Consider the following 10,817-nt stretch of genomic DNA (forward strand, 5'->3'; position numbering starts at 1 on the left):
GACCAACCAGGGCCGGGGACAAACTGCAACCGAGGTACACGCCCTTAGCGGGAACCGAACCCGGGTCTCTCCGGACCGCAGGCCAACGCTCTAACCACTGAGCCAAACCGGCCAGGGCGAATTTTTAATTTTTTGAGGTAACACCATATTGTTTTCCATAGTGGCTGCACCAGTCTGCATTCCCACCAGCATTGCACTAGAGTCCCCTTTTCTCCACACCCTCGCCAACACTTGTTGTTTGATGATTTGTTGATCGTGGCCATTCTGATAGGTGTGAGGTGATACCTCATTGTTGTTTTAATTTGCACCTCTCTGATGATTAGTGATGATGAGCATTTCTTCATATGTTTCTTAGCCATTTGTATGTCCTGTTTGGAGAGGTGTCTATTTATTTCCTCTGCCCATTTTTTAATTGGATTCTTTGTCTTCCTTTTGTGGAGTTGTATGAGCACTCTATATGTATTGTAAATTAACCCCTTATCTGATATATCATTGGCAATTATGCTCTCCCATACAGTGGGTAGCCTTTCCGTTTTGATGATTGTATCTTTCGCTGTGCAGAACCTTTTGAGTTTGAAGTAGTCCCATGTGTTCATTTTCTCCTATGTTTCTATTGCCTTAGGTGATGTGTCAGTAAAAAGTCTGCTGCGTATGATGTCTGAAATTTTGTTGCCTACAGTCTCTTCTAGGATTTTTATGGATTCATGAGTTACATTTAAGTCTTTTATCCATTTTGAGTTTATTCTCGTGTAGGGTGTAAGTTGATGGTCTAGTTTCATTTTTCTGCAAGTAGCTGTCCAATTTTCCCAGCACCATTTATTAAAGAGGCTGTCCTTACTCCATTGTATGCTCTTGCCACCTTTGTCAAATATTAATTGAGCATATTGCCTTGGGTCCATTTCTGGGTTCTCTGTTCTGTTCCACTGGTCTATATACCTGTTCTTGTGCCAGTACCAGGCTGTTTTGATTACAGTGGCTTTGTAGTATAACCTGAAATCTGGTATTGTGATCTCTCCAACTTTGTTCTTCCTTTTCAAGATTGCTGTGGCTATTCGAGTCCTTTTTTGGTTCCATATGAACTTTTGAAGTAATTGTTCTAATTCTGTGAAGTATGCCATTGGTATTTTGATGGGGATTGCGTTGAATCTACAGATTGCTTTGGGTAATATGGGCATTTTAATTATGTTAATTCTCCCAATCCATGAACAGGGTATGTGCTTCCACTTTTTTATATCTTCCTCTATTTCTTTTTTTAATGGCCTGTAGTTTTCTGCGAATAGGTCCTTTATTTCTTTGGTTAAGTTTATTCCTAGGTATCTTAATTTTTTTGCAGCAATGGTAAATGGGATTGTTTTCTTAGTTTCTCTTTCTGTGAGTTCATCATTGGTGTATAAGAATGCCATCGATTTCTTGACGTTAATTTTGTATCCTGCTACTTTGCCAAATTCATTTATTAAGTCTAGTAAACTTTTGATGGAGTCTTTGGGGTTTCCTATGTATAGTATCATGTCATCTGCAAATAATGACAATTTCACTTCCTTCTTTCCAATTTGGATCCCTTTTATTTTTTCTTCCTGTCTGATTTCTGTGGCTAAGACTTCCAGTACTATGTTCAATAGGAGTGGCGAAAGTGGGCATCCTTGCCTTGTTCCTGTTCTTAAGGGAAATGCTTTTAGTTTTTGCCCATTGAGTATGATGTTGGCTGTAGGTCTTTCATATATGGCCTTTATTATGTCCATATATGATCCCTCTATTCCCACACTGCTGAGCGTTTTTATCAGAAATGGATGCTGGATTTTGTTGAAGGTTTTTTGAGCATCTATTGATATTATCATGTGGTTTTTATTCTTCATTTTATTTATGTGGTGTATCACATTTATGGATTTGCAAATATTGTACCAGCCTTGCATCCCTGGGATGAATCCCACTTGGTCATGGTGGATTATTTTTTTGGTGTATTGCTGGACTCGATTTGCTAGTATTTTGTTCAGGATTTTGGCATCTATGTTCATCAGGGATATTGGCCTGTAGTTTTCTTTCTTTGTTGTGTCTCTTTCTGGTTTTGGAATTAGAATTATGCTGGCTTCATAAAACGAGTTTGGAAGTCTTCCTTCTTCTTGAATTTTTTGAAATAGTTTGAGGAGAATGGGTATTAGTTCTTTTTTGAATGTTCGGTAAAACTCCAATGTGAAGCCATCTGGGCCTGGGCTTTTGTTTGCTGGGAGAGTCTTGATTACATCTTCAATTTCTTCTGTTATTTTTGGTCTGTTCAAATTTTCTATCTCTTCCTGATCCAGTTTTGGGAGACTATGTGTTTCTAGAAATTTGTCCATTTTGCTTAGATTGTCGAATTTGTTGCCATATAATTGTTCATAGTAGTTGTTAACGATCTTTTGTATTTCTGTGGTGTCAGTTGTTATCTCTCCTCTTTCATTTCTGAATTTGTGTTTTTGGGTTCTCTCTCTTTATTTCTTGGTGAGTCTAGCTAAGGGTCCATCAATCTTACTTATCTTTTCAAAAAACCAGCTCTTTGTTTTATTGATCCTTTGAATTGTTTTTTTTGGTCTCTATGTCATTTATTTCTGCTCTGATCCTTACTATTTCCTTCCTTCTACTTGCTCTGGGGTTTTCTTTTTGTTTGCTCTCTAGTTCTTTAAGTTGTGAGGTTAGATAGTCTATTAGAGATTTTTCTTCTTTTTTGAGGTAGGCCTGTAATGCTATGAACTTCCCTCTCAGAACTGCTTTCGCTGCATCCCATAGATTTTGTGTTGTTGTGTCTTCATTTTCATTGGTTTCCAGGAAGTTTTTTATTTCTTCCTTGATCTCCTCGGTGACCCATTCACTGTTCAATAACATGCTATTTAGCTTCCATGTGTTCAAATGTCTTTGTATGTTCTTCTTGTAATTGATTTCTAATTTCATGCCATTGTGATCTGAGAAGATGCTTGATATAATTTCAATTTTCTTGAACTTATAGAGACTTAGTTTGTGCCCTAACATGTGGTCTATCTTTGAGAATGTCCCATGTGTACTTGAGAAGAATGTGAATTCTGTAGTTTTGGGGTGTAGTTCTCTGTAGATATCTATTAAATCCATTTGGTCTAGTGCTTCATTTAGAGTCTCTGTTTCCTTGCTAATTTTTTGTCTAGAGGATCTATCCAGTGATGTCAGCAGGGTGTTGAAGTCCCCTGCTCTGATTGTATTGCTATCGATTTCTCCTTTGAAGTCCTCCAGAAGTTTTTTAATATATTTTGGTGCTCCTATATTGGGTGCATATATGTTTATCAAGGTTATATCTTCCTGTTGAATAGATCCTTCAGTATTACATAGTGGCCTTCTTTGTCTCTAATTATGGCCTTCATTCTGAAATCTATATTATCAGATATGAGTATTGCTACCCCAGCTTTTTTTTCTTTTCCGTTTGCTTGGAAGATTTTTTTCCATCCCTTCACTTTCAACCTATGTGAGTCTTTTGTTGTGAGGTGGGTCTCTTGTAAACAACATATAGATGAGTCATGCTTTCTTATCCAATCAGCTACTCTGTGTCTTTTTATGGGAGGATTCAGTCCATTTACATTTAAGGTGATTATTGATATGTACTTATTTATTGCCATTTTTGTTTAGTGTGGTTCTATTTTTCTTCCCATTTCTCCTGGTAATTACAACAGTCCTTTTAACATTTCTTGCAGTGCAGGTTTGGTGCTAATGTATTCCCTTAGCCTTTTTTTTTTTGTCTGGGAAGCTCTTTATTTGACCTTCCATTTTGAATGATAGCCTTGCTGGGTAGAGTAGTCTTGGATTCAGGTCCTTGTTTTTCATGACCTTGCTTACTTCATGCCATTCCCTTTTAGCCTGTAGTGTTTCTTGTAAGAAGTCAGCTGAGAGCCTTATGGGGTTTCCTTTGTAGGTAACCTGTTGCTTATCTCTTGCTGCTTTTGGATTCTCTCTTTGTCTTTAATTTTTGGCAGTTTGACTACTATGTGTCTTGGTGTGGGCCTGTTTGGGTACTTCTTACTTGGGGTTCTCTGTGCTTCTTGAACTTGAATGCCTTCTTCCTTCACCAAATTAGGGAAGTTTTCTGTCACTATTTCTTTGAATATATTCTCTAACCCTTGCTTATTTTCTTCTTCTTTAGGGACTCCTATGATGTGAATATTATTCTGTTTCCAGTTGTCCCACAGTTCTCTTAAGCTGTCTTCCTGTTTTTTAATCGTTTTTTCCTTTTGGTTTTCTGCTTGGTTGATTTTTCTAGCCTGTCTTCTAATTCACTGATCCGGTCCTCAGCTTCCCCTACTCTGCTTTTTAGACCTTCCAATGTGTTTTTCATTTCTGATATGTCATTCTTCATTTCTTCCTGTTGGTTTTTAATTTCCAACTGGTTGATTTTCAACATTTCTATGTCTTTACTCATGGTGCTCATATCCTTACACATGCTGTTGAGCTTCCTCAACATCATGGCTCTAAATTCTAGTTCTGTTAACTTGCTTAACTGCACCTCATTTATCTCATCTTCCATAGAGGTCTCTTGTTCTTTCATTTGGCTTTTGTTTCTGTTTTTCACCATTTTGGCTATCACAGTGGGCTTTGGAGTCTGCCAAATTTTCCCTGTGGGTGTTGGTGTTCTGCTGTTTGTGGCTCCCTCTCCTGGGTTTGGATGAGCCAAGGAGGACCCACTTTAAACACCACCGTCAAGTCTTAGCTTTTCTGGTTAGTGTTGCTAGCCCAGGGAATGGTAGTTATCCTCTAGCTTTTTTTGCCTAGAGGCTATTAGTAGAGGTCACCTGAAGACCCTTGGTTTCTGAGTTGCCTGAAAAACTTCCTCAGGTGCTCAGTGTAAGAGGATTTCCCAAGGGTGGGGCAGCTGCTGGTTGTTAATGAGCCTCAATTAGCATTTTAATGGCCACCAGGTGGGGTTGAATCTCTGCGCGAGGGGCCGCCGCCTCTCCCCAGGGCCCTGGGAAGGGGTAAAATGACCACAGTCCTGCGTGGCTGCACTCAGCGAAAGCTCTTAGCACCCTCCAAAACCCGAGTGTCCCCACACAGTTCCAATCCAGTCTGCCTTCCCTCTGCCGGAGCCCAAGGTGAGTGGCTGCTGCCAATTTAGCCTCTGTCCAGACTCTGCCGCCTGGGACTTTTAACCCGAGGGTGCTGCTTCCAGCCAAGGGCGGCCCCAGCTGTGGCTCCAGCCAAGGGCGTTGCACTCAGCAGAAACCCCAGGACTGAGCTGCGGTAACGGGACACTGCAGAGGTGGCAGCAGCTTCCAGCAGAGTCCCCTGGTCCCTGCAAGTCCGTGCTGCACCAGCCGAGGGCTTAGCAGGCAACAGAGTTCCCAGGACCCATGCGGGGTCGCAAGGGAGGCGGTAGCAGCAACTTCCCGCCGATTTCCCTGGTCCCTGCCCAGGCCGCTGCGGACCGTGGGCTCCTGGCCCCCTCTCGCATCCTCACAAGCCTTCCAGGATTGAGTCAGTGTCCCTGGTTATGTGGTCCTCCAAGGTGTCTTTCGGTTGCCCCTTCCTGATGATTTGCCTTTATTTTCATTGTAAATCCAGTTTAGTCCTGGGAGATGGTCTGTGTAGCTCCATTCACTTCGCCGCCATTTTTCTACTACCCATAAAGCTATTTTTAAACCACACATGCAGATTTTGGGCTCCACCCCACAGAGTTTCTGTTTCAGTAGGTCAGGGGTGGAGCCCAAGCCTTTCCCTTTTTAATAAGATCTTGGAGGACGAGGAGGATGGTTCCAGGATCACACTTAGAGAACCACTGTTGTGCAGCAACAAGAGGAGCAAGTTACAGCTATGCACAAGTATTCCAAACCATTTCAAACCAGCATTTACTTTGCGTTTTGAAACCTTAAACATGCTTTAAATTTGCCTCCAGGGCATCTGTGCTTTACTCCCTCTTGACTACGTAATGCCAAAATGACCACTGGCCAAGGAGCTGGGGCAGGCGGTCGGTCACCCCCTCCTCCCTCAGCCTCTCCTATGCTGGAGTTGACTGCTCCCTGCCTGCCCCACATGACTTTCAGCCACTCTGCTTTCTCCTCGTTCCCCTTCTACCCCAGGGACTTCCTTATTGGAAGACTCTTCAGGACCTCAAGGCTGGTTTTCCTCTTAAACTGCACAGGCATCTATCTCACTGCAGTCCCGGTGTGCAAAGGCCCACCCATCAGCTCCTCCTGGGCCTTTGTTCTCTCCTCTGAGGTCTAGGTTAGCCAAGAAGGAATGGGTGATGGGGAGCAAGGTTCATTTTTAACCTTTATTGAGCAACCTGCTGTGTGCCAGGCATTGTATTAAGTGCCTCTCATTTAGTCTCACAACTGGTGTATGAGAAGTTATGTGGGCTCAGTGGGTACTTCTGAAGAGTTGAGAAGTCAGGGGCATGAGGGGAGTGGCAGAAAGCACAGTGGTCCAGGTGGATGGGGCCAGGAGCTGGGGCTTCATCCTGATGGTAATGGGGGTCCATGGAAGGGTTTTGTGAGAGGGGCATGAAACAGTCAGCTGTGAGTTTGGAGGAGAGCCTTCTAATGACAGAGTGGGGACAGGCTGGAGGGGGCCTGGAGGAGAGGAAACCGAGACAGGGCAAGGGAGGGTATTGGTCTGGAAGATATGGGGAGCCCTGATCTGCAACAGGACTGGAGTAGGGTTGGGGGATGGGAAACAGAAGACTGGAAAGCAACAGGTTGGCTCTGTGCAGAAGCCTTTTAGTTTGCTATAATCCCATTTATTTCTTTTTGTTTTTGTTTCCCTTGCTGTTGGTGTCAAATCCACAAAAACATCACTAAGACCAATGTCCAGAAGAAAATACTGTTATTCTATTACATCACTTAAGCCTTTTGGATGCAAGGGACAGAAACTCCAAATCAAACTGGGCAAAAGAAAAGAGGGATGTTCATTGCCTCATAAAACAGGACTAGCTTGAGAGGCAGCTTGATCCATGAGGTAGAACATTGTCATCAGGACTTGGTTTCACAGCCTCTTTTGGTTCTACTCTACTCCTTGTGTGGACTTCATTTTCAGACTGGCCCTGGCAGTTGCAAGATGGTGGCAGTGGGGATAAATTCACATCCTCCCGTCATGAATGCAACAGAGGAGAATGTGCTTCTCTTAGAAGACCAAGTACAATACAGTGATACCTCGGTTCTCGAACGCCTCGGTTTTCGACCAAATCGGTATTCGACCAGGAGATTCGAGAAACTTGTCTCGGAATCCGAACAAATATTTGGAACTCGAACTTCCGAGATGAGCCGAGTTGAGCCAAATGGCGTTCATTCGGCCCAGCGCGCCTTGCTTGCGTCATCAGTGTGAGTGCAGAGAGAGTCACGCTTTGTGGAGTCACGCTTTCCTATTGGTTTCATTGCTTCGGTTCTCGAACAATTCGGTTCTCGACCGTCCTCCTGGAACGAATTATGTTCGAGAACCGAGGTATCACTGTAGTTAATTTTAAGTGTCAACTTGACTGGGCCACAAGGTGTCCAGATATTTGGTTAAACATTATTTTGGGTGTGACTGTGAGGGTGTTCCTGGATGAGATTAACTTTTGAATTGGGAGACTGAGCAAATTGGATTGCCCTCCTCAATGTGAGTGGGCCTCATCCAATTGACTGAAAGCCTGACTAGAACAAAAAGGTGGAGACGGGGAGAACTCATTCTCCCTCTGCCTGACTGCTTGAGCTGGACTTCGGTTTTCTCCTGCCTTTGGATTAGAACACCATCAGTTCTCTTGGTTCTCAGGCCTTCAGATTCAGGTTGGAACTATACCACCAGCTCTCCTGGGTCTTCAGCTTGCCAACTGCAGACCTCCATAATCTAATTCCTTACAATAAATTCCTTTATATATCTCCTATTGGTTCTATTTCTGGAGAACCCAGACTAATATGCCCAGCAAAGTTCTCTGTTTCAATGATCTGTTGCAGTATAATACACTGTCGCAAAGGTTGGTAGCTTAAAACACAAACGTTTATTATTTTTCATCATTCTTCAATATGGTCTGAGCTCAGTTGGGTGGTTTTTCTGCTTCACGTGGTGTTTGCGCGGGTTGGAAAGTCCAAGGTACTTTTTCACTCACATGTTTTTGGTGCCTCAGCTGGGATGGCTGAAATGCTTGGGGCTGTCCAGACCTCTCTCTACTTGGCTTCCCCCAGCTTGGGCTTTCCCACAGCACTGGTGGCTTAGGATAGTCAGATTTCTTTCATGGAGGCTAAATTCCAGAAGGAAAAGCAAAAGCTGCCAGGCCTCTTGAAGGCTGGGCCTGGGACAGTCACATGTCATTTCTGTGACATTTCATTGGTCAAGGCAAGTCACATCTCCATCTGAGATTCAGGGGGCAAGGACATAGACTCCACCCCTTGATGGCAGAAATGGAGCATGCATACAAGAAGGAGAGAGGGGGTTGGGGTCCATCTGGAGTAAACAGAGGATTTCTCGGTGTCAGAAGAATGGGACAAACAACTGCCACAGTCTTCTTGGGCTTCTTGCCTTTCCTCCCAGCCCAAGCTGGCTTTGTATGGCCTCAAAATACTCTCATACCTCTGTCCAGTGTCCAATGTGACTGAAGCAGAAATCCAGTGCACAGAGTCCAGAGAATTCAGAGATAGAAGCCCCCACACACTCCCATCCAAACCCTTTCCACCTCCTCCCTCCACTTTGCAACCCTGACTTGCCTTCCTGGGCTCAGGATTCAACACTTTATTTTTAGAGCACATGTTGGACTGGGGCTCCAGGAATCTACTTGACATCTGAGGTGTAACCAGACTCTGGCTAGCACTGGCCTTGAGCTCTGGCTGGGAAGAGGAGCAGTGACAGGGTCCAAGGGCAGCGCTAGGGGCCAGGGCCCATGGAGAGACAGACCCTCTGCCGAGATCTGGAGAGTGTGGGGCTTTCTCCCAGGGCACAAGGGGCTCCTACATTGTGACCCACCTAAACCCCTTCTTTGACAACTGGGACCCAGAGAGGCCAAGGTTTCCAGCAGCAGAACTGGGATTGAATTCATGTCTCCACAATGCAGTCAAGTTGCCACTATTTGGGAAGTAGAACAGAAAAGACTGTGTCCTTTTTTTTGCTGTGGCTTTTTCTTCCATTCTCTGTATCTCCTTCAGATACCGTCTCAGCTTAACATTACAGAGAGCTCTCAATGCATACTGTAAGCTGATGGCCTGCAGGCCAGATCCAGTTTTGTTTGACCACAAATAATGTGAGATATATTTTTTAATTGTGGTAAAGTTCACATAAAATAAAATATACCATCTAAACTGTTTCTAAGGCCCTGGCCGGTTTGGCTCAGCGGTTAGAGCGTCGGCCTGCGGTCTAGAGAGACCCGGGTTCGGTTCCCGCTCAGGGCACATACCTCGGTTGCAGTTTGTCCCCGGCCCTGGTTGGTTGTGTGGATAGCAGCCACTCGATGTGTCCCTTTCACATCGATGTTTCTCTCTCTCTCTCTCTTCCTCTCTCTCCCTCCCACTCTATCTGTACAAAAAATGGAAAAATGTCCTCAGTTGAGGATTAAATAAATACATAAATAAATAAACTGTTTCTAAGCATCCAGTTCACTGGTATTAAGTACTTTCACATAGTTGTACAATCATCACCACCATCCATCTCCAGAACTTTTCCAACTAAAATTCTATACCCATTAAACATGAACTCCCCATTCCCCCACCTCTGGCCCCTGACAACCATCATTCTACTTTCTTTTTCTTCTTTTTTCTTCTATTGATTTTAGAGAAAGAAGAAGGGAGAGGGAGAGAGAGAAAAACATCAATGAGAGAAAACATAGATTGGCCGCCTTCTGCATGTCCTCCACTGGGGATTGGACCCACTACCTGGGCATGTACCCTGACCGGGAATCAAACCGACGACCTCCTGGTGTGTGGGTCGATGCTCAACCACTGAGCCGCACCAGCTGGGCTCAACCACTGAGCTACTATCTATCTTCAGCAATTTGACTTATCTAGGGACCTCATTAAGTGGAATCAAACAGTATTTGTCCTTTTATGACTGACTTATTTTACTTAGCATAATGTCCTCTAGGTTCATCCATATGGTAGCATGTGTCAGAATTTTCTTTCTTTATAAGGCAAAATAATATTCAATTGTGTGTATAGACCACATTTTGTTTATCTATTTATTCACTGATGGACACTTAGGATGCTTCCACGTTATGGCTATTGTGAATCACACTACTATGAATACAGGTGGGTAAACATTTTGTCGAGTTCCTGATTTCAATTTTTCTGGGTCTATATCCAGAGGTAGACTTGCTGGGTCATATGGTAATTCTGGTTTTAATTTTTTGAGGAACCACTATACTGAAAAATTTTTTTTTTTTTTAAATCCTCACCTGAGGATATTTTTCCATTTTTTGTACAGATAGAGTGGGAGGGAGAGAGAGGAAGGGAGAGAGAGAGAGAAACATCGACGTGAAGGGACACATCGAGCGGCTGCCACCCGCACGACCAACCAGGGCCGGGGACAAACTGCAACCGAAGTACGTGCCCTTAGCGGGAACCGAACCCGGGTCTCTCCGGACCGCAGGTCGACGCTCTAACCGCTGAGCCAAACTGGCCAGGGCTATACTGAAAATTTTTAAAATTAAAATAAATTTTAAATAAAAACTTTTAATTTGAAATGAAAAAAAAAATTAGTTGTCAACGTTAAAAAAATCTGGGTTTCATACTTCTTTTGAGAAATTGAAGGTCTGACATCACATGCACTCCCAGCCCTTGCCTCATCAGACCACCCTCAGAGACTCCAGCATCCATAGGCAGTGCCTCCTCAGAGGTCTGGGTCCCAGCTCTACAGGGCCCTCTTTTTTGTTG

Source organism: Molossus molossus, unplaced genomic scaffold (genome assembly GCF_014108415.1).
Source record: "Molossus molossus isolate mMolMol1 unplaced genomic scaffold, mMolMol1.p scaffold_m16_p_18, whole genome shotgun sequence".
Taxonomy (NCBI): domain Eukaryota; kingdom Metazoa; phylum Chordata; class Mammalia; order Chiroptera; family Molossidae; genus Molossus; species Molossus molossus.